At 44.6% G+C, this 23,940-nt stretch overlaps 1 protein-coding gene across 8 annotated transcripts in view; it reads left to right on the top strand.

Moving 5' to 3' along the window:
- The first annotated feature begins 3,099 nt into the window (after positions 1–3,099).
- Positions 3,100–23,940, top strand: part of LOC144083093 (kinase suppressor of Ras 1-like) — a 67,933-nt gene continuing 47,092 nt past the window's right edge. For 6 of the 8 annotated variants that reach the window (XR_013303474.1, XM_077610608.1, XM_077610609.1 and 3 more), the window contains exon 1: positions 3,100–3,339. The gene's annotated coding sequence lies outside the window, so the exon portion shown is untranslated. Of the gene's footprint in view, positions 3,340–3,366; positions 5,963–23,940 lie in introns of those variants that run through there. The other 2 variants (XM_077610603.1, XM_077610604.1) reach the window with 2 other exon arrangements.

The raw sequence follows: 23,940 nt of genomic DNA, 5'->3' as shown, positions 1-23,940 counted from the left end.
GCTATGTTCCGTTCCATTCCATTCAATTCATGCAGGGGCCTCAAACCGATTCCGCAAAGAGCCCCAGTGGGTCCTGGTCTTTGTTTCAACCGATCCAGTGTCAACAGTTTAACCAATGAGGGGTCTTCTTAAATAAGTAGACCTGGCTGTACTCAACTGATTACACTTGCAAATGGTGTCCGCTTGTTCAGTTTGAATGAAACCCTGCACCCCCTGTGGTCTTTTGAGGACCGGTTTGAGACCGCTGCTATTGTGGGAGTCGCAGTCCTCCTCCATTGACAATTCCTGATAAAAACTGAGAGCAAGATGGGAAAAAATGGAAATGACAAGGATTATAATAGATGACTGAAGTTAACATATTTTTATCTTAATTTAAAAGCAGATGGAATTAGATGAGATGAGATGAGATGAGATAGCTTCACTTCGATTCGATTCGATAGGATCGGATCAGGTTCGCTGTCTATTTCATTAATGAGTTCTTTGCTTGCTGCTTTGTCATATTATGGTGAAGAACAATGAGGAAATGCAAAGTGTTCAATTTTCAACTAATGTAAATTGAATCAGATAACTACGTTCACATAAATAAAATATAGTCATATACAGTGGTACCTCGAGATACGAGCTTAATCCGTTCCGGAACTGAGCTCGTATGACGAGATTCTCATAACTCGAGCGGACGTTTTCCATTGAAATGAATGGAAAACAAATTAATTCGTTCCAGCCCTCTGAAAAAACACCAAAAACAGGATATTGGATTGGAAAAAATGTTTTATTTCTTCTAATTCGCCATCTATTAACAAAGTAACACATAACTAGTGGTTTAATAGTAATAAAATGTGTTTAATCTAACTAAAATTGGGCTGATTTCGCCGACGGGAGACAGACGTTTGGGGCGTGGGGGGGTTCTTTTTTTCCCACAACAACGCACTCGTAAACGGAACAAACAAATTTAAATTAACTTGGATTAATATATACAGACACTCAAACATACGTTTAATGTAACTTTACACAAAACGGAATTCTAATTATGTTGTAATCTTTTGTTACCTTCGTTTTCCGGGTTGGCGGTTTGCCACGCCTCCACTCTCACGTTCGCTATCGATCGACTGTTTGCTGTTGTATTGCCTTCAAAATATTCCCAAAATGATGCACACAAATGTCCTCACAATAGGATAACGCACGACCACTTGCCAACGAGAAATAGTCTTTAAAGAACGATCGCGGGAGCTTCTTTCCTTAGAAAGAATAACAGGAAATACAATAGTTGAGCTTACCCACGTATTGATTGTGGGTAATAAAGTTTTATTCTGAGAAAGGTTGCCATTGCCTATGGGTGTTGTGTGCACGAGTATACTTCATTACCCAGAAAGCCCTCTTTTTGCCCAGGCATGCGCGTTGTGCGTTTCCTGGTCTTAGGAGAAACTCGTCTGAATTAATAGTTCCGTGCTCGTAAATATTGTTATACACGAAAGATATGCAAAAAAGACCTGGCTTGGTCGCATCACGAAATTTTGATCGTATGACGAGGTACCACTGTATTCACTTATCTTCATGTGGTTTGCAAGCATGCGGGAGCCTATCCCAGGTAACTAAGTTAGATACACCCTAATTTGGTTGTCAGTCAACTACAGAATACAATGACACAAACAGCCATTCACGCACACACGGATACCTATGGAGAATTTGGAGTTCATTCAACCTACCATGTATGTTTTGAGTATGTGGACGAAAACCAGAATACCCAGATGAAACTCACACTGGCACAAAGAGAATATGCAAACTCCTCACTGGTCAGGTAGAGTATATCACGCATTAGAGTGTGTTATATGGAAGAAATTATGTAAATTAATTAGTTAGTTAATTATGTAAATTAACTAGTTAGCTAATTATGTAAATTAATTGGGTAGTTAATTATGTAAATTAATTAGTTAGTTAATTATGTAAATTAATCAGTTAGTTAATTATGTAAATTAATTAGCTAGTTAATTATGTAAATTAACTAGTTAGCTAATTATGTAAATTAATTGGGTAGTTAATTATGTAAATTAATTAGTTAGTTAATTATGTAAATTAATCAGTTAGTTAATTGTGCAGATTAATTAGTTAGTTAATTATGTTAATTAATTAGTTAGTTAATTATGGCGATTAATTAGGTAGTTAGTTATGTAAATTAATTAGATAGTTAATTATGTAAATTAATTAGTTGGTTAATTATGTAAATTGATTAGTTGGCCCTGGCGGCCCAGTGGAGCGAGTGGTTAGCGTGTCGGCCTCACAGCTCTGGGGTCCTGGGTTCGAATCCAGGTCATGTTCATCTGTGTGGAGTTTGCATGTTCTTCCTGTGGGTTTCCTCCGGGTACTCCGGTTTCCCCCCACATTCCAAAAACATGCATGGTAGGCTGATAGGACACTCTAAATTGCCCCTAGGCATGGGTGTGAGTGTGCATGGTTGTCCGTCTCCTTGTGCCCTGTGATCGGCTGGTCGCCGATTCAGGGTGACGCCCGCCTCTGGCCCGGAGTCAGCTGGGATAGGCACCATCACCCACTCCGACCCTAATGAGGATAAAGCAGTTCAGAAAATGAGATGAGATTAGTTAGCGAGTTGGCCTCACAGTTCTGGGGTCCTGGGTTCGAATCGAGGTCGGTTCTCCCCTGGTGTGTGTGGGTTTCCTATGGGTACTCCTGTTTCCTCCCACATCCCCAAAACATCCATGGTAGGCTGGTTGGACACTCTAAATTGCTCCTAGGTATGAGTGTGAGTGTGAATGTTTTTCTGTCTCCACGTGCCCTGCGATTGGCTGTCCAATTCAGGGTGTCCCCCGCCTCGTGGCCAAAGTCAGCTGGGATGGGCTCCAGCACCCCCACGACCCTTATGAGGATAAAGTGGTTCAGAAAATGAATTAATGAATGAATGAATTTCCAATAATATGAAGGAGCATGTCGTGATGTAGAGTGGTGCTTGAAAGAAGATGGTTTGCAATATCTACACTAGCATTGCTGTGCAATGAGCACTCAACCAAACTAGAATGTGTTGAGTCAGCTGCTCTGCACGCCTCTGTCCCTGCCCTCAATGATATTTATACACACCCAACACTCATGAACACGCACACCCGTACAGAGCTAAGCTGTCTTGACAGCGCCTTGTAAACAATACACAAAACACAGAGGACAAGTTTGAAGTTGTGCTACAGGTTCTTACCAGACTGTTCACCAAGCAGGAAATGGCTGGTGCTGGGAAAGGCTGATAGAGATGAAGCAAGACTTCGAGTGACCATTAACCTGAATGAGGAAAACTGGAATGTTATCAAGATTTTAGCTGACTGCTTCTAGGAAACAAAGGTAATGCCATGTGTATACTCAATGTATGTGTGAATGCATGAGTTAGGTTTATCACTGAAAGAGAAAGGTACGACAGGATTGATTCCTTTTATGTCAGTTGCTTCATAATAGTAAATTCAACCCTGCCCCTTGTGTTTTCATTATCATCCAAATTTGTTTAAAGTCAAAATAGCTTATTTTGCCTCTGGTTTATCATTGCTATCTCTCATTTAAGAGTAGAGCACTAAATCTACATGAAGAGCAAAAATCCCTTTTTAAATTAAGTTTCAATTAATTAATACTTGTTCAAAGTCACTGAAGGAGTAGTGGTTAAATTTCCTGATTTTGGTGCTGGCAGCATGTTGGTGTGTTTGCGGGTGCGACTGGTGTCAGTCTCTGTGTGTGTCATCGGACTGGTGACCATTTTAGGTTGTGATCTGTCTTTCACTCAAAGTCAGCTGGGAAGGCTCCAAAGCTCCATGAGCCTGTCCAGGATAAGCAGTGTTGAACACGAATGAATATATTTTGTTTGTTTTTTACTGCAAACTACAGATATACGTCCTGTACGGTCAAAATAATCATTCATTCATTTTCTGAACCGCTTATCCACACAATGGTCGCGGGGCGTGCTGGAGCTTATTCCAGCTGACTTCGGGACTAGACGGGAGACACTCTGAATTGGTGGCCGGCCAATCGCAGGGTACAATGAGACGGACAACCTTTCATGCTCACAATAATACCTAGGCGCAATTTAGAGTGTTCAACCAGCCTACCCTGCATGTTTTGGAATGTGGGAGGAAACCGGAGAACCTGGAGAAAACCCACGCAAGCCCAAGGCGAACCTACAAACTTCATACAGTAAGGAACCGACCTGGGATCAAACCCTCGACCCCAGAAATGGGAGGCCGACGTGCAAACTACTCGGCCTTTGGTCTGCTGACGATCAAATTAAAATAAATAAATTGTTGGATTGGATGAAATAAAAAATGTTGTTTACAACTGTGACAAATTTTAATGAATAATAAAAAAGACTATGTAATAAGACTTTAGAAAGGCATAAAACAGAAGTGCTTGGATTTGGTAGGTGAGTCCGTGCTGACTGTCAATCACACACCTGGTGCTTGCTAGTGTTAATGCTAATACGTTTATCGTGTTTCCTCTGTCACCAAAATTGTGCATGTTTGAACCAACTAAGCCACAACACAATTCTGAAGAAGATTAAGAGTCTTTTTCTGAGTCTGTGGCAGAATAGTACAGTATTCTACCTATTAAAATGATGCATTAGGTATATGCATTAGTCCAGGGATGGCCAAACCGGTCCTCGAGGGCCGCTGTGGGTGCAGGTTTTTGTTCCAACCGATCCAGCACAGACATTTTGACCAATGAGATTTCTGAAGAAAACAAGAAGCACCTGACTGCAATCCACTGATTGCACTTGTAGGACACCCGATTGGTGAAAAGGTGTCATCTTGATGGGTTGGAATGAAAACCCGCACCCACTGCGGCCCTTTGTGGAATAGTTTGGACACCCCTGCATTAGTCTATGTCTGCACATCTCGTGTCGCCCATTTTAAACTATGAATTTCCATCTTTCCTGTAATATTCATAATGGTGAATTAAATCAACATATAACAATGAAACAGTATAGGTTCCCTTGGGGTTTAGTTTGTATTTTCCTTTGTATGTTCTATTTTCTTCCCTTTGTGTGACCTTGTGGTTACCCATTGATTTGACTAGTTGTTTCCCGCCCCTGCTGTCTCTCCTTATTCGCTGCCTTTCATGTCACTCAGCTGTTTCTCACTGTTTCATCAACCGCTCCCCTGGTAAGATTGGTTTATTTGCTTTTGCTGTTACTTTGTAGCTCTGTCCCTTTTCCCTGTTTTTTGTATTACGGTTGTTTTTAAAAATCAAGTTTATGTTATTAAATAATTATTTACCCTTTCCGATGTGTCTGCCTGATTCCCAGCCTTTAAATCCAACTCTGCTCACAAATTGAAACTTAACAAAATTGATATAGCTGAAGCAGCGCCTCGGCGGTCGACTAGTTACCGCGTCGGCCTCACAGTTCTGGGGATGAGGGTTCAATCCCAGGGCGGTCCTCACTGTGTAGAGTTGGCATGTTCTTCTCGGGGTTGTGTTGGTTTTCTTCCAGTATTCTGCTTTCCACCCACATCCCCAAAACACTCATGGTAGGCTAGAACACTCAAAATTCCCCTAGGTGTTATGGTCGTGGGTGGAGGGCCCCAAAGCAGGCACAAAGACAGCTTTGCTCATGCGATCTCTCTTTATTATACTGTGCCTGGAGAGATCAAAGGCACAACAGAAGTAGCATAAGCAAGTCTGTGAGCGTGGCGTGGAGGTCAATAGCCGAGAGGACCATAGAGGGATCCGAAGCGAGGGTACAAGGTGCGTGATCGTGTCCGTCGTCGAGGTGGTGATAGTGGTCGGGTCATAATGATAATCGTGGTTGTAATCCTAGGGAAAAAACAAGAGGTCGAAGATCAGACAAGACAAAGCAAGGAGGAAACGTGAGAATGTTATGAATCGGCAAGCCGATTAAGGATGGATCCGCAACAACTAAGAAAACGGAGGAGTCAATTCATAAAAACTAGAATTTATTTAACAGAAGGAGCACGCCAAAAACGTGAGTATTAAAAGGATATAACAAAAGGCAGCATGACCGAGTCGGCGAATAAACTAAGGATGAAAAGTACAAGAAAACAGCACAACCAGTTGGCGAATAAACTAAGGTTATCAAAAGTACAAGAAAACAGCACGGCCGAGTCAACGAATAAACTAAGGTTTTCAAAGTACAAAAATACAAAATACCAACGTCAAACTCTAGGGGAAGTCACAGCGGCGGTAAGCAAGGGCAATGCACGCAATACTCCGACAATGAGCTGGTTGTAGCCGGTTTTCTTAAATAGAAGGTACTTTAGAGTGAACTGATAAAGAAAATCCAGCGACGTGGTCAAGGTCTGGGTGTCTTAAATAGTTCCTTGCTGTCTGATGAGCCGCACCTGCAATTGCTTAGCCCTTCAGGTGCTAGACCTGTGATTGGATGAGAGGAGCAACCTCTCACCTGTCTGGCCATGGGCCTGACACTAGGTATGAGCGTGAGCGTGAATGGTTGTCTTTCTCCTTGCGACCATTGATTCGGAGAGTCTCAGTAAAGACAGTCCTAGAGTCCCCCGGCTCTGCTTCCTCACGAGAAGGCGTGTCGGTGGAATTTAGCAGGTCTTCAAAATATTCGGCCCACCGAGTCACAACATCCCGAGTCGAGGTCATCAGTGCCCCATCCCCACTATACACTGTGTTAAAGGTGCACTGCTTCCTCCATCTGAGACATCGGATGGGGGACCAACATTTCTTTGAAGTCGTTCTCCATGGCCTCACCAAACTCCTCCAATGCCCGGGTTTTTGCCTCAGAGACTACCAGAGCCGCATGCGGCTTGGCCACCCGGTACCCATCAGCTGCCTCTGGATTCCCATGGGCCACAAGGGCCTGATAGCTCTTCTTTTTCAGCCTAGAGGCATCCCTTACCACCAGTGTTCACCCAGTGTTCTGGGATTGCCATCACGACAGGTACCGACCACCTTGTGGCTGCAGCTCTGGTCTGCCGCCTCAGCAATAGAAGCGTGGAACATGGTCCACTCGGACTCAATGTCCCCCGCCTCTCCCTGGACAGGAGAGAAACGGTCGGAGGTGGGAATTGAAACGCCTTCTGACAGGTGACTCTGCTAGGCGTTCCTAGCAGACCCTCACACATTTTTGGGTCTCCCGGGTTGCAGGGGCATCTGTCCCCACCATCGGACCCAACTCACCACAAGGTAGTGATCGGTTGACAGCCCCGCCCCTCTCTTTACCCATGTGTCCAAGACATGTGGCCGCAGGTCCGATGACACGACCACAAAGTCGATCATCGAAGTGCGGCCTAGGGTGTCCTGGTGCCAAGTGCACATATGGATATCCTTATTCTTGAACACAGTGTTCAATACTGTCAATCCACGAGCGCAGAAATCCAACAATAGAACACCACACGGGTTCCGATCAGGGGGGCCGTTCTTCCCAATCACCGCCTTTCACGTCTCACTGTCATTGCCCATGCGAGCATTGAAGTCCCCCCGTAGGAGTACTCTCCAGCACCTCTTCCAAAGACTCCCAAAAGGGTGGGTACTCTGAACTGCTGTTTGTTGCATATGTATGAATTATCTAGTTATAATACAGTGGTACCTCGAGATATGAGCTTAATTCGTTCCGGGATTGAGATCGTATGTCGATTTTCTCGTAACTCAAACGAACGTTTCCCATTGAAATGAACTAAAAACAAATTAATTCGTTCCAACCCTCTGAAAAAAAAACCAAAAACAGGATGTTGGATTGGATTTTTTTTTTAATGTGTTCTAATTCACCATCTATTAACAGTATCAAATAACTAGTGGTTAAATAGTATACTAAAATGTGTTTAATAGAACTAAAATTAGACGGATTTCGCGGAGGGTAGAGAGAGGGTAAAGAGAGGGACAGAGAGGGGGGACGAGGGGGCTAGACTTTTTGCACGGCAACGCACTCGTAACAACATAAACACATTTAAATGAACTTGGATTACGATACAGACACACTCAAAAATAAGTTTAATCTAACCTTACTCTAAACGTAATTCTAATTTTGTTTTACATTTTTATACCTTTCTTCTCCCGGCCGGGTTGGCTCTGTTTGCCCCGCCTCCACCCTGAGTTTTAGATGCAACCTATCGATGGTAGTTTGCTTTTGTATTCCCTTCAAAATATTCCGAAAATTATGCACGCAAATGTCCTCACAATAGGATAACGCATGACCATTTCCCAACGAGTAGTATATATAACTCTCGCATTAGCGATCGCTTTGCCATTCGCAATGACTAACGGGAAGAAAAAAAACACAATAAATGAAACGCTCCGCCCAGTGCTCGCAGAGACATTACAGAGGGAGTTGCGACCAGAGAGACATTACACGAGGGAGTTGCGGGGAGAGAGACAGTGCCATGATGTTCTTATGAGCAGCCTCTCGCGTCCGCTGTCTGCTCGTATATCAAAATTTGTCTCGTATCTCAAGATAAATATTTGCCCAAAATTTTACTCGTATCTCAAATTTCTCGTATGTCGGGCCACTCGTATGTCGAGGTACCACTGTATATAAAACATCTTAATAAATATCAATAGAATATGCAATATCCTGAGTCAGGATTCCTTACTTAAATTTTACCTAATTTCCATGTCTGTCCTTCTCACTTCTCATTCTCTTTCAAATGACTTTTATGATAAATGTGTCGCTTGAGGTAGTCTAGCTTCCATTTAGTTCATATTTTTCCATCGGAAAACTCGCTTACAACTGTATTTTCACAGCATGTTGGGGAAAAAAGATCTTTCTCACTTGAACAGGTATACATCAAACCCAGTTTCACCGCTGGTTCTTTTATTTGCACATACTCCAACTTCCATTGCTCGATTTGTCGCCCAGTAAATTAATTTTCATTTTTGAGCACAGAACAAAATTACAAATATTTTTTTCCAGCCAAAAGCAATAATTGGAAATGAATTTTTGCACATCAGAAAGTCCAACTTTCATTCTGCAACTCATCATATTTTAAAAGTTATTTTGCACTATTAGTTTTGCAAAAATAGCAATCTTTTACGGAACAACGCTAAAATTAATGAACCTATTTTTAAAGTTATACTTTAAGGCAGGGCGGCACGGTGACTGAGTGGTTAGCACGTCAGCCTCATAGTGGGACACCTGGGTTCAAATCTGGGTTCGGACATTTCTGTGTGAAGTTTGCATGTTCCCCCAGGCCTGCGTGGGTTTTCTCCGGGTACTCCAGTTTCCTCCCACATTCCAAAGACATGTATGGTAGGCTGATTGGACACTCTAAATTGCCCCTAGGTATGAGTATGAGCCTGAATTGTTGTTTGTCTCCTTGTTCCATGCCTCTGGCCCGAAGGCAGCTGGGAAAGGCTCCAGCACTATCACCACAACAATTGCACCCCCCAGTACATCCAGTGGAATGTTATTTTCTTGTTTGACTGAGACATATAGAGTGAAAAAACATCTGCCTATAACCATGGACTCTACCCCTCCCATTATTCTATCATCTTCCCTGTCTTGTTTACCTGGAAGTCTATTTTAATACGAGTTTGGGAATGACAAAGTAAATGATCATGAAATGATGTATTTATGATAGAGGCAGCAGTTTGTCCCATTCGCTCTCAGTGTATTCTATACCGTTGTCCGTTTTCTTTACTGCTGTGGATTTGTAAACTGAATTGCAACGTGATTTAGTAGGCAGTTATGCTGTTTTAATTTTACTCCCATTATAATTTCTATGGGAAATTTTGGTTTGTATTTGTAATTTTGCGGTGCAGCATGTTTCAGTGAATGTTTAAGAGCGAGAGAGAGAGAGGGAGGGAGGGAGGGAGGGAGAGAGAGAGAGAGAGAGAGAGAGAGAGAGAGAGAGAGAGAGAGAGAGAGAGAGAGAGAGAGAGAGAGAGAGCATGTGTGGGGACTATGACCAAATGTCAGGTTACATGATCCTCACAACAGCAACATTAGATGAATGTGGAGAGAAATAAGTAGAAGCTGAATTGTCCTGCTCTGTTGGATATATTTTAGCAGAAAAAAATGGCAGGAATAATTCAATACAAATGTTACCTGTAATCTGCCACTTTGAGCTTCCAAGAAAACTGAGTGCGAACCAAAAGTAAGGGTTACAGTATCAACAACCAAATAAGACATGCCCAGGCACTGCACAGGTGTTGGTATGCATCAGCCATTACAGTGTGAAATGCAAAGTCTGTTCCTCCTTTATCTGCCTTATATTATGTACAAAACACTAATATATAGTTATCATAAAACATATTACTATTTTTGTGGAACCTTTCCTAAGGCCCAATTAACAGAAACTATATATACCTTGTGGAAGGAATTATTGGATTTTATTCAATTTTTGGGTCGTGTTTTTTGCTTGTTTGTTTGTTTGTTTGTTTATTTTTGTTTTTTTAAACTGAACATAAGCTTATGGCCATACTATCCCGAAAACGACCAATAACGTCTGATTTCAGGACCTTAGCAGGGTCGGCCCTGGTTAGGGCACATTCCAAAGACATGCATGGGAGGCTGATTGGACAATCTAAATTGCCCCTAGGTATGTATGAGTGTGAGCTTGAATGGTTAATTTATTTTTGTTTTTAAACTGAACACATGGATTTCAAATTGCCACCCGATGGTAATGTGTTCCTTTTGCGCAGAATCAGTTGGGACAGGCTCCAGCACCCCGCGACTTTGACAGTGAAAATGTATAAGATTGCCAATTTTAAAGGAAATTTAATTAATTAATTTAAATGATCTATTTGATGCCTTGGCTCGGTGGAAGAATAGTTGTAGACGTCACAGTTCTGAGATTATTCACTCAAACCCAGGCCCTAGCCTTCCTTCCTATGTGGAGGTTGTGTGTGGATGTGTGTGTGTGTGTGTGCGTGTGTGTGCGTGTGTGTGCGTGTGTATGTACATATATACGTATCAGGGTGTACCCCACCGTACATACGTAAGTACGTATTGTGGGATGTTCTTTTCTATATTCTGAAAAATCTGGTGAAACAAGTGTTAACAAAAATATATGCAAGACATATTGTTTATACAACAGACAACCACAATTACCTGCTGTTTTTCATACATTGTTATGAAGCCTCTGCCCGGACACAATGATCAAATTAGTGGCTATCACTTTGGTACACAAACCTTTAAGTTAATTTTTATAGCAAATAATTCATAACAGTATGTATCAGGGTGTACCCCACCATACCCACGTACATACGTATTATATGTATGTAACAGGATTTACCCCACCTACTGCCCGTAGTTTATAGGTGCCAGCACCCCATGTGTTCTTGCAGGTTACTTGGTGAATTTATTGAACTCCCTTTTTACTGTGTTGTCCCTAAATGTTAGGGTAAACATGTTCAAAAAATATCAAAATTGATGCTGAAACTCGCAAGCGGAGGGAAGGGACCACGAAGAGAAGAATATAAAAGGCAGAGGAAGACGACGCTTAACGTTTTCCAGCTTTGTTTGGATTGGATTTCACATTGCGCACATAATCTCATGAAGGAAGACAACGCCTAGCCTTTTCCATTTTAGTTTAGATTAGATTAAATTAATTTTATTCATCCCGTACTCTGGAAATTCACTTTGTTGCAGTAACAAGACAGTAGCAAGCACAGACACTGGAAAATACATTGTAGATCTAGATAATACTGGAACCAAACGCAGGAAGTCCACAAGGTGGGGGCCTTCTGCAGACTGAGACTGACGTTGAAAATATGTAGAATCACTCTTCCAAGCTGACCCGCACAGTCCCTCGGTAGTTTGGATTTCCTTGCCTTGATCTTCTTAAGCTGTCCTATCACCTGATCAACAGTAGTGGAGAGGCCGGTGGGCGATGTGAAGCACATAATACAATACTCCCGATACTCGCGGCGCAGCCTGGTAAGCGCCGATACCTTTTCCATCTTATTGGGGAGAGATCTCATGTTCCCCTTAATAATAGATGGAATGCTTGGTCTGAAACGTTGTTTCTTCTCCCGGCACTTTTGTCCAGCTGTGCACCCCCTTCTCTTTCTCTACAACTCCGCGGGGAGTTTGGATTACTTGAAAACACCAAGCGATCTGCGCCATCTAAGGCATCCAATGAGCCCAAGAAAAAACGAACTAGTAGGATGACAGTGCTAGAAAAAAGTGAAGTTGCTAGATATGCTGAAGGCGGGCGATTGTAGTGTCCATGTAGAACACCATTATGGCATAAATTAATCTACCGTGTGTTACATCACCTACAAGAAAGAAGAAGAAACACATTCAGAAAATGGCAGGAATATAATTTTCCATGATCATAGTCATCGAATTCGACAATCATCTTGACGGTGTCAATAGCTTGTACAAAAGTATATTTGTACAAAAAAAGGAACAGCGATCACAACTCCCCATTACCATGTTCCTTGTGTGGTGACAGCCTACCGCAGATACTCCTCCTATGGGCCCTACGGTGCCTCCTGATGATTCCATCAATGATCTGATGCCTCTCGGATCTGACGAAGAGGCGTCACTTGACAATTAAAAAAACCAACGGACACAGGAAATGTATTTACATTTTGGGGGATTTTACAACTGCGGGCAGGTGCGGGCTCGATTTCTGCTGGTGCCGGTATGATTGTGAGCGTGAAGGGTCATCTGTCTCTCTGTGTGACCTATGGCTGACTGGTGACCAGTCTAGGGTCTAGTCTGCCTTTCACCTGAAGTCAGTTGTAATAGGCCCCAGCAACCTTTACAAGGATCTGCGGTGCAGAAGATTTTGTAAGTTCGATTTTGTTTCTGGCTATAGTGGTTAGCACGTTGGCCTCACAGCTCTGGAGTCCTGGGTTCAAATCGAGGTCAGTCCACCTGTGTTCTCCCCGGGCCTGCGTGGGTCTTCTCCACGTACTCTGGTTTCCTCCCACCTTCCAAAGACATGCTTGGGCAGCTTTGCAGTCTCTCATGGCCAGCTGTGAAATGCATCCTGCTAGGCGGTCGCCAATGTTGACTCGGGCGATGGCATACTCTTCAAGCTCACTGTCTTTGGTGTCTCTCCAAAGAAATCTGTGAAGGTCCATTTCTGGTTCTTCCAGCCACACTGAGTTGTACATCTTGATGTCTCCAAGTGCTGCATGCAGTCCTCTTCTGAACCTGAGTAGCACTGCTCAAACTAGATTGAGGAGGTCTGGTCCTTTCAGCAGGATATTGTTAATGCTAAGTCCCTTGAACTTTTGGGTGCTGTTCCAGACTAGACGCACAGGTGTAGTGACGGAGTGGGGTTCTGGCGCCACCAAGTGGCTAGCATACCATACTGGTCCCTTCCAGTTGGCTATCATTTCTTTGGTGAACTTCCTCGTTGCCCCTCTTTCCACCATTTCACGGACTTGGGCTGCGTATGCCACCTTCCACTTTGGTTCTTTCTTGAGTTGCTGTTCTGTTCTCAGAAAAGTGGGTTCTACTCCGCTTCTACTGTTGGGTAAAGAAATAGGATCTTCAATCCATGGGTATTTTGTATCCCTGTGTGCTTCACTGATGTGATCATCAGCGTTGACATAGGTAAGGCCTTTTCTGATGATTTCCAGCTCTCTTTCCTCGCTCAGTGTCATCTCCTTGCCTCCTGGCTGGCAGTTGCCACATCTACATCCTCCACACTTTGTTGGCAAGTTGCTCCAATACTGCACCATTTCCACCATTTGAGAAATTCTTTGTCTGTAACAGTGCTTTAGGTTTCAGCTTTGAATCCCTCTGTTACTCTGAGTTCTTGATATTTCACAGCTGGGGCTCTCATAGACCGTGCAAAGTGCGTTTTGGATGTGTGAGCTGCCAAATCCACTTTCTCGAAGAGGTCTGGGTGCGTTCCACCAATGATCTTCCCTAGTGGGCCGTCCCATAAGACGAGGTCTCCAATCACCTTCACCCTCTGTGGTGCAAGCCGTCCTTCCCGATGACTGATGAGCAGTTTGATCTGCTCTGGTCTGTGCAGGTCCTCTAAGCTGGCATCTGGGAAGAATGGTTTCAGTTCTTTGCTATTTCTTCCAAGCCATAACCGGTGAGTTCCTGGGCTCTTTCTGTCCCTGTGGGCATCTTGACCCTCACTCATAGCTGATACCTTTTTGACTTTACTTTCCGGCCCATTCCTCCAACGCCATGGACATATAAAATGATCTTCTCACTTCTGAGGTTGAGTCTCTTGGCAGCGCTGTGGGTAATGTAATTCGTGTCAGACGCAAAGTCAATCAGCATTCCAATCTTCTGACCTGCATTATTTGTAACTTTGAGGAGCATAAGGATCACTGGGAGTTCCTCCCATCCACTCTGCTCCAGGTCTCTGATGATCTCCAGGGCTATGGCTGATTTGTTTCCATAGTATCTGTTTTCCAGCACTGGATCTTTTTGGGTTCTGTTGAGCCAGTTGGTTAACCTTGTCTCTGAAGACACTCCCAGTCCCTTTTCCACTGATGGAACGCCGAAGACAGCGGCAAGAGAGCTTACCCATAGTTCCCACATGCGAGCGGTAGCGAGCATTTCTAACGTCTCCTCCTGCTGCGGTAACCCCACCCCCTCACGCCTAACCTGCCGCCCAGGGGTCGCAGCAGGCTCTCAGAGGAGGAACGCTCTCAGAGGAGGAACGCTTGTGCTTTTACTGCAACCCCCCTTGTTCCCCTCTCTGGAGGCAGAAATTGCCGTGCCGTCCATCCAGGCACCCCTTGCCAGATTGGATTGGATAACTTTATTCATCCCGTATTCGGGAAATTTTGTTTTCACAGTAGCAAGAGGGTCAGAATGCAGATATATGAAAGGCATTTCAGACATAAATAGATAGCTAATAAGCAGTGGCGGGCTGTCAGGGCCTTCTCTGCTGGCCTAAGAAATATCTGAATTATATATTATATTTTGTCCAGCAATACTTATTAAATAATTCCAAATTGTCTATTAGCTTCCTTTCATTGCTTTTCCCCCTGGTTGCACTGCTTCCAGATGTGTGTTTTCATATTGAAGCATTAAATCAATCACATTTCAGCCATTATTTGTTGCCAGGGTCAGAAATATGCCTTAAGGCCTTCACAATCAGTTCTGCAGGCTCTGCTGCATTAAACAAGCGTCGATAAGACTGTTGCTTTAACCAATCAGATTTCGAGTTGGCAACACCACAGTGCCGTGTCGCAGTCATTGCCTTCTCGGAGGCGTAGGGATACGTCATCGCTTTCACCAACTATGATTGGCTAGTGATTAGCCAGAGCTACCAAACTGTATCCGTAGCGAGCTGCACAAGCAAATATATTGTTGTGTTGATTTAAAGCCATTTTTAAGGCGGACTCTGCCAGAAATATGACAAGACAGGCTCAACTTTCAGCATTAGCTTCGATGGCGATAGAAAAGAAGGAAGAAAGAAAGGAGGATGGATATTGTGTACAGTTAAAAATGATTTTTGGTGAGTAAAATATGGCTATATTCCTAAATAATATTTCAATTGTGGGCCCGGTCCTGATATCTGAAAAGCTCCAGTGTTTGTATTTAATCACTTAATGCTGCTAGGAAGTGGATTTTACCCCATTTTAGTGCAATTTTTCCCTTTCGCCATTGACGTCCATCGCTGTCTTTTCCTGGGAAAATCACCCCCCTGGCCCGGTTGTAATGTCTGAAAAGCTCCAGTATTTGTATTTAATCATTAAATGCTGCTAGGAAGTGGATTTTACCCCATATTTTTGCATTGATTTATTGATTATTTTTTATGTGTCACAGCTGTAGCTGCAGTAGAGGTTTTATAGCCATAAAATAGTTTTTGAGGGTTGGATTGATTCGTTGAAGGCGCTACGAGAAAATGCAAGGACCACCACTGGTAATAAGTAAGTTAATACGGTCCAGACGGCCTCAGCTCCAGACTACTGAGAGAGTGTGCGGATCGGCTTGGTAAAGTGATTCTGCATATTTTCAACCTCAGCGTCAGTCTACAGAAGGTCCCCACCTTGTGGAAAACTTCCTGTGTGGTCCCAGTTCCTAAGACTGCGTACCCCAGGGAGCCAAACCACTTCAGGCCGGTAGCATTAACCTCTCACCTGATCAAGACATTGGAGAGAATCATCTTCAATCACCTCAGCCCCTTGATGAATGCAGAGCTGGACCCTCTGCATTTGCCTATCGTCCAGGCATTGGTGTGGAAGATGCTACCACCTACCTGATGCACAGGTCTCTTTCACACCTGGAGAACACGGAAAGCACGCTGAGAATGATGTTTTTTGACCTCTCCAGTGCGTTCAACACCATTCAGCCGGTCCTACTGAGAGGGAAACTGGAAGAGGCTGGAGTAAGGAACCACCTAGCCGCATGGATCATCAACTTCCTCACTGACAGACCACAATATGTGAGACTCCAGGACTGTACGTCTGATGTGGTAGCTTGCAGCACGGGGGCCCCACAAGGCACAGTGCTCTCCCCACTCCTCCTCTCCCTCTACACATCAGACTTCAAACATAATACAGACACCTGCCACCTCCAGAAGTTCTCTGACGACACCGCTATTGTTGGACGAGTGACGGACGGGAACGACCTGGAGTAAAGGGGAGTCATCACAGCCTTTGTTGACTGGTGTAGGCAAAACCACCTCTACATCAACACCAGTAAGACAAAGGAAATGGTCATCGATTTTCGGAGGAATCCTCAACAGACCACTCATTTGAACATCCAGGGTACAGACATTGAAATCGTGGAGAATTTGAAGTACCTGGGTGTTCACCTCAACAACAAACTAGATTGGTCCACAAACATAGATGCCCTGTACAAAAGGGGCCAGAGCCGCCTCTACCTACTGAGGAGTCTACGGTCCTTTGGAGTGTGCAGGACACTGCTGAGGACTTTCTACGACACTGTGGTGGCATCTACAGTGTTTTATGCAGTGCTCTGTTGGGGATGCGGGAGCACGGAGAGGGACAGGAACAGGCTGAATAAGCTGGTCAGGAGGGCCAGCTCTGTTCTGGGCTGTCCTTTGGACTCTGTGGAGGAAGTGGGAGAGCGGAGGATGCTGACCAGGATGATGTCCATCATGGACAGCACCTCCCACCCCCTGCATGAGTCTGTGGAGTCCCTCCGAAGCTCCTTTAGACTGTGGCACCCTCATTGCAGGAAGGAGCGCTTCCGCAGATCCTTCCTCCCATCAGCTGTCAGGCTCTTTAACAAAAAATGGCTGAGTGTTAAGACCTACCGTATGCATGCATGTACATTTATGTGTATGTATGTATATATGTGCTAAGCAAGACACTTATTTATTTATTTGTTCATGTATTTATTTCTTGACCTACTTATTACCTATCTATTTATGTCTAAAATGCCTTTCCTATTCCTGCACCCTCATCCTCTTGCTACTGTGACATCGAAATTTCCCGAATACGGGATGAATAAAGTTATCCAATCCAATCCAATCCAATAAATAAAATAAATACATGAATAAATATATAAATAAATAAGCGTGTTGCTGATATATATATATATATATATATATATATATATATATATATATATATATATATATAAATATATATGTATGTATATATATGTGTATGTACATGTACATGTATATGTATATATATATACAGATGTACATGTATACATACGGTAGGAAGCGCTCCTTCCTGCAATGAGGGTGCAGCAGTCTATTGCTGAAAGAGCTTCGGAGGGACTCCACAGACTCATGCAGGGGGTAGGAGGTGCTGTCCATTATGGACATCATCCTGGTCAGCATACTCCGCTCTCCCACTTCCTCCACAGAGTCCAAAGGACAGCCCAGAACAGAATTGGCCCTCCTGACCAGCTTATTCAGCCTGTTCCTGTCCCTCTCCGTGCTCCCGCATCCCCAACAGACCACTGCATAAAACACAGGGGTCCGGGTCTGGGACCAAGAGACAGTCAAATCGCCTCCATGCCCTGCCACTAACCTAAAATGCCATGAAAAAGTATTTGCCCTCTTCCTGATTTCTGTGTTTTTTCATATTTATCACACACACAGCTTTCAGACAATCAATTCACTGTATTTTCACACCTATAAAACGCACCGTGTGATAGGGCGCAGTTTGTCTCAATTGCAGCTATATTTTCTCTTTTTTGTCAATACATTGGGCGCTTCCTCAAAAACGGCGCTAAAATGACACTAGTCTAGCGTATTTTATGCTAGCCGCTAGCGTATGTTATGCTAGCCGCTAGCGTACCTATGTTATGCTAGCCGCTAGCGTATTGTTATGCTAGCTGCTAGCGTATGTTAGGCTAGCCACTAGCGTGTTTTCTTTAAAGACAGCACAAGCAAAACTAAGTTTGATAATGCTTTATTGAGGTAAAAGGTACACTCTGATATAAAGATTTTGGATTTTAACTAGGTGTCTGTCAGAGTTGTGTATTCCAGGAACTTGATTCCAGCTTTGACGAAAGCTCTAACAACAGTGCTGGCCGACACTTGAGCCCAGTCATCCACAATTCATTGTAACTGTCAGAGCCATAAATGGAGAGAAATGGGAACAGGGGCAAACCTTCCTTGGAGTGGTCAGTCAGCTAAAATTATTCCAAGAGTGCGACAAAGACTCATCTAGGAGGTCACAAAAGAACCTAGAAAAACACAGAAAGAACTGCAAGTCTCGCTGCCCTCATTTAAGGTCAATGTTCATGACTCTACTATAAGAAAAACACTGGCCATAGCTGGCATCCCTGGCAGAGTTCTAAGGAGAAAACCATTGCTGTCCAAAAAGAATATGAAGGCTTGTCTTATGTTTGCCAAATAACATCTTGATGACCTCCACACTTTTGGAAGAACATTCTGTGGACTTATGAGTCAAAAGTTGAACTTATTGGAAGGTGTGTGGCCCGTTACATTTGGTGAAAAAATGGCTCAGCATTCCATCAAAAGAACACTACACCAACAGTGAAGCATGCTGGTGGCAGTGTGCTATTCTGGGGCCTCAGGACCAGGACGACATGATGTCATTGATGGAAGAATGAATTCTGCTGTATATACCAGCAAATTTTGAAAGAGAACATCTGGCCCTCGGTTCGTGTGCTCAAACTCGAGCAAGTTAAGATTTTGGAGTGGCCAGGTCAAAATCTGGAATTAAATCCTATTGAATTGCCATGGTGTGATCTGAAACTGGCTGTTCATGCTAGAAAACCCTCTAATATTGCAGAATTGAAACAATTCTGCACAGAAGACTTGGCCAAACTTCCTCTAAAGCAGGGGTCTCAAACTCAATTTACCTGGGGGCCGCTAGAGGCCGAGCCTGGGTGAGACTGGGCCGCATCAGGATTTTCCACAAGAAAAGCGCTGATAAAACATTCCAACATTATCAAATATCTTTATTTTTTAACAAAAAATAATGAATTAAATAAATTAACTTAAAGATGAATAAAAAATAAATAAATCAGTAATAAAAAAAATAAATAATAATGAGCATACAGTAGATATACACTGGCTGGCTAAGTAGAGAAAACTAATTATTTTTATTCCGTTTCAAATGTCTGTATTAACAGCTCTTTAACCTTTAACTTTCTGAACTTGAATGGAACATTGAACATGAAATAATCTGAACACGGCTTCTCTTGCCTACTTCTTGCTGCTAGAGACCTGGCAGCGCTTCTTCTCACATAGCTGAGTCACATTTGGCTTGAGGGAGGAAGCAGTGGAGACCCTCAGTAGAGCTTGAATATGCTCATCAGTAAGTCTGGACCTGTACTTGGACTTATTGAAGTTCAAGGTGGAGAAGAGCTTCTCACACAAGTATGTGCTCCCAAAAAGGCACATGGTCCGCTTGAACATTCGGGAAAGTTCAGGGAAGCTGGGGGTCAACTCTCTCAAAAATTGCCCAAGCTTGTCTGCTTCTCCACTCACCTCCCTGAACTTGGCTTTGAGTGCAGAGTTGCACTGCAGGTCAATGAGCTCCATTTGAAGCTCAGGAGGGGCATCTTGCACATCAAAGGAGAAGGGGTCCGCAAAATTTTGAAATGTGGCTTTGTGTGTCTTGAAGTCTGCAAATCTGTGATCAAATTCCTCCTGTAGCTTCGAAATGGCCTCAACATACTTCTCACCACTGAATGGTGTGCCTGCATCCACGAGAGCCTTGCATGCTGGGAAATGGCAAAGGTTTGTCTGAGAGAGCTGGGCTTTCCATAACACAAGTTTAGTGCAGAATGCTCTCACGTTGTCAGAGGCAGCACTGACAAGTTGCCCCTGGCCTTGTAGCTTCTTGTTCAGTACATTAAGCTCATGTGTGATATCAACAAGAAAAGCCAAGTCCATGAGCCATTTGCGATCACTTAGCACAGGAACAGCAACCCCGTCTATCTCCATGAAGTCTTTTACTTCTGCTCTCAACTCAAAAAATCTCTTCAACACGTTTCCCCTGCTGACCCAACGTACCTCAGTGAAGTAGAGCACATCCCCATATTCTGACTCAATTTCCTCTAAAAAAGCACAGAACCTTCTATGCTTTAAGCCCCTGGATCTGATTTGGTTGATCCATTTCACAACGACAGACATCACATCGTCAAACTTCAGGCATCTGCTGCAAAGGGCCTGCTGATGGATAATGCAGTGCAGAGCTATGGCCTCCTCCACCCTCCTCTTCCAGTTTTTTTTGAACAAGTGCTACCAGTCCATTCTTCCTCCCTGTCATTGATGGGGCTCCATCGGTTGTTATTCCAACAAAGCTCTTCCATGGCAAATCGGCTTTCTTAATGGCATCACACAGCTGGTGAAATATTTCCTTAGTGGTGGTCTGGCCATGCATTGGAATTACTGTGAGCAACTCCTCCATTACTTCAAAATTATCATCAACACCACGGACATATATTGCGAGCTGGACAGTGTCTGTGATGTCTGTGGTCTCATCAAGAGCCACTGAATATACACTGAAACATTGTGCTTTCTCACACAGTTGATCATAAATGTCACTTGACAGGTGAGAAATGCGCTCTGCCACGGTGTTGGCAGAAAGGTTGATGTGGTTGAACTGGCTTTCCTGCTTTAGCAATCAACTCACAAACGGCGTAGCTAGCTTCGACTGCTGCATTACTGTCTTTGGTAGCCTTCTTGAAGAAATCCTGTTGCCTCAGAAGACGTGTTTTAAGACTGGCAACCTGGTTGGCTCTCTCATCTCCCTGGTATTTTTCGTACTCCTCAGCATGTCTCGTAGTATAATGACGTTGCAAATTGTATTCCTTGTGCACCGCAACTTTTTCAGTGCAAATGAGACACGTCGGGGTGCCCCTGTGTTCAACAAAGGAATATTGCACTCCCCACTTTTCTTGAAACTGTCTGTGCTCATCACCGACCTTTCTCTTCAGGCTTTGAAAGAGACATCTCTGTGTTTCCACTTGGAATGAGTCTCGGGTTGAACTTTAACTTTCAGTTGCACGGGTCTGTGGCGCATGCGCACTTTCGCTCTCCGATCGTATTGGATTACGGCAGTTCTCCAAATTTCTCAAGTGTCATGTTAACGCACTTACTGTTAAGTTTCAGTTTCACTCGCGGAGATGGCTACAGACACTGACACAGGCTGGATCACGGATCATAGCGCCTCATTCAGTTCTATGCTGAGAGCAGCGGAGGAGTGTGCGTGCCGAGCGGAGTGATCGGCTTCATGGCTTCTCCTCCGCCCAGCTGATTGGAGGAATGAATGAGTGAGTGAGCGAGGCACTGGACAGCCAGGCCGATGTCCCGCCCTCCAGAGCCGTATACCTCACCGTGATTGGTTCATTCAGCTCCGAACACAACAAGTGTCATTCATATCAATCTTGCGGGCCGCACGAACATTAATCTTTCATATTAAGACGGGGGCCGCAAATTATCGTCCCGAGGGCCGCGAGTTTGAGACCCCTGCTCTAAAGCGTTGTGAAAGACTCATCACAAATTATCGTAAACGCTTGATTTCAGTTATTGCTGCCAAAGGTGGCACATCCCGTTATTAGCTTCAGGGGCAATTACTTTTTCACAAAGGGCCAGTCAAGTTTGTAATTTTTTCTGCCTTGTTATATAAAATCATCATCCTTTCACGGCACTGTATGTCGTCGGCCAGAAGGTCTGGTTATCCTCCCTAGGCCTCCTCCTTAAAACGGAATCCCGTAAGCTGTCCCCCTGGTTCATTGGTCCTTATGAAATTGAGAATGAAATTAAACCCATGCGATGTGCGGCTCAAACTCCCGACAGCCCTCCGCACTCATCCCACTTTCCATGTTTCCCAGGTCAAGCCAGTCGAGACGAGCCCGTAGAAGAGCGGCTTTATTTACAAATTTGCATGAAATATAGACTTCCAACAAAAGACACAAAAATACAAGTTCCACGAATAACAATCTTATCTCACCGGGATGACAATCTCAGATCATTCCCTGCATCCTACTAAAATGTGGATGTTTGTGTAATTTGTGCAGAAATAAAATCTCGTTACCTTTTTTGGCCCGCTAAGAGTCTCCATTTTTAATTATTTCTGAGTGGGTGTTAACTTAAACAACCTAAACATCCGTGGGAGTGTTTCAGTTTAGATGTAACATCAACTTGGGATTCCCCCTGCCCTAGCTGCCCTAGTCAATCCAACCATCTCACTCGCTTGGGGTCAAAGAGAGTTTGGGGAGTCGATGTATCACTTTAGTCACTTTAGCAGGGCACAAGAAGACGGAGAGCCAGGTTAGATCTTTTCAAAGAGTATTCAAAAATATATTATTGAGACGGTATCAAGTTCCCAGCCCGGTGACTCGCTCTCCCGCTCAACGCCGTCAAGTTCCCACCCCGGTGACTCGCTCTCCCGCTCAACGCCGTCAGGTTCCCGACCTGGCGCCTCGCTCTCCCACTCAATGCCGTCAAGTTCCCGACCTTGCGCTTCGCTCTCTAGCTCAACGCCGTCAAGTTCCTGACTGGCACTTTGCTCTGCAGTTCCTGCCTGTCATTTTTGTTTTCTGGCGCAGCCAAAGTTCAGCCTTGCACCAATCTGCGGCTATGAAGGTGAAGCATCTGTATGGCTCCTGCGCGAGCCTGACGGACGCCTACTGACAGCAAAGAGGCAGCCCAGGGTCTGGCTCTGTCAGGGCATTGGAGGGCACTGATTGAAGGCGGGGCCGTTGTTCCCCCTGTGTCTTTCCAGGATGAGACCTGCGTCTTTCCAAGATGAGACCTTCGTCTTTCCAGGATTACACCTGCGTCGTTCCAGGTCGAGGCCTGCATCTTTCCAGAACGAGGCAGCCTGTATCCTCCCTGTGTCTTGGCAGGATGTGGCAGCCTGCGTCCTCCCAGTGTTTTTCCAGGCCGAGGTAGCCTGCGTCCTTCTTGTGTCATTCCAGGATGAGACCTGCGTCCTCCTTGTGTCATTCCAGGATGAGACCTGCGTCTTTCCAGGTCAAGGCCTGCGTCTTTCCAAAACGAGACTGCCTGTATCTTCCCTGTATATTTTCAGGAAGAGGCAGCCTGCGTCCTCCCTGTGTCTTTCCAGAACGAGACAGCCTGTGTGCTTCCAGTGTTTTTCCAGGATGGGGCAGCCAGCGTCCTCCCAGCATTTTTCCAGCACGAGGCAGCCTGCGTCCTCCCAGGAGCCTCTGTCTTTCCAGGAGAAGGCAGCCTGCGTCCTTCTAGCATCTTTCCAGGGCGAGGCTGTCGCCTCTCCAGCATTTTTCCCAGGTGAGGCCGCCGTCGTTGCCCCTCCACAGCCCTTCCCGGGCGAGGCAGCCGTCACCGCCCTTCCCAGATGAGGCAGCCTTTGTTGCCCCTCCAGAGCCCACCACTTTCTCATGGGCTGGCCCGGACGTCCACCAGACAATTATTTTCTTCTTCTTTCAGTTCTGGTTAACGTCACGAGAGTCACGGGCCATGCTGGAGCCTATCCTGGCCAACTATGGGCACATGGCAGGAGACACCCTGAATTAGTGGCCAGCCAATCGCAGGCCACAAGGAGACAGACAACCATTCATGCTCAAACACATACCTAGGGGCGGTACCCAGACGTTTCGTCAACGGACACTTCGTCCCCGGACGTTTCGTTGAACGGACGTTTGGTCGCCGGACA

Source organism: Stigmatopora argus, chromosome 10 (assembly GCF_051989625.1).
Source record: "Stigmatopora argus isolate UIUO_Sarg chromosome 10, RoL_Sarg_1.0, whole genome shotgun sequence".
In the NCBI taxonomy this organism is placed as follows: domain Eukaryota; kingdom Metazoa; phylum Chordata; class Actinopteri; order Syngnathiformes; family Syngnathidae; genus Stigmatopora; species Stigmatopora argus.
The sequence above is the reverse complement of the archived record's forward strand: the minus strand, read 5'-3'. Positions and strand labels throughout refer to the sequence as shown.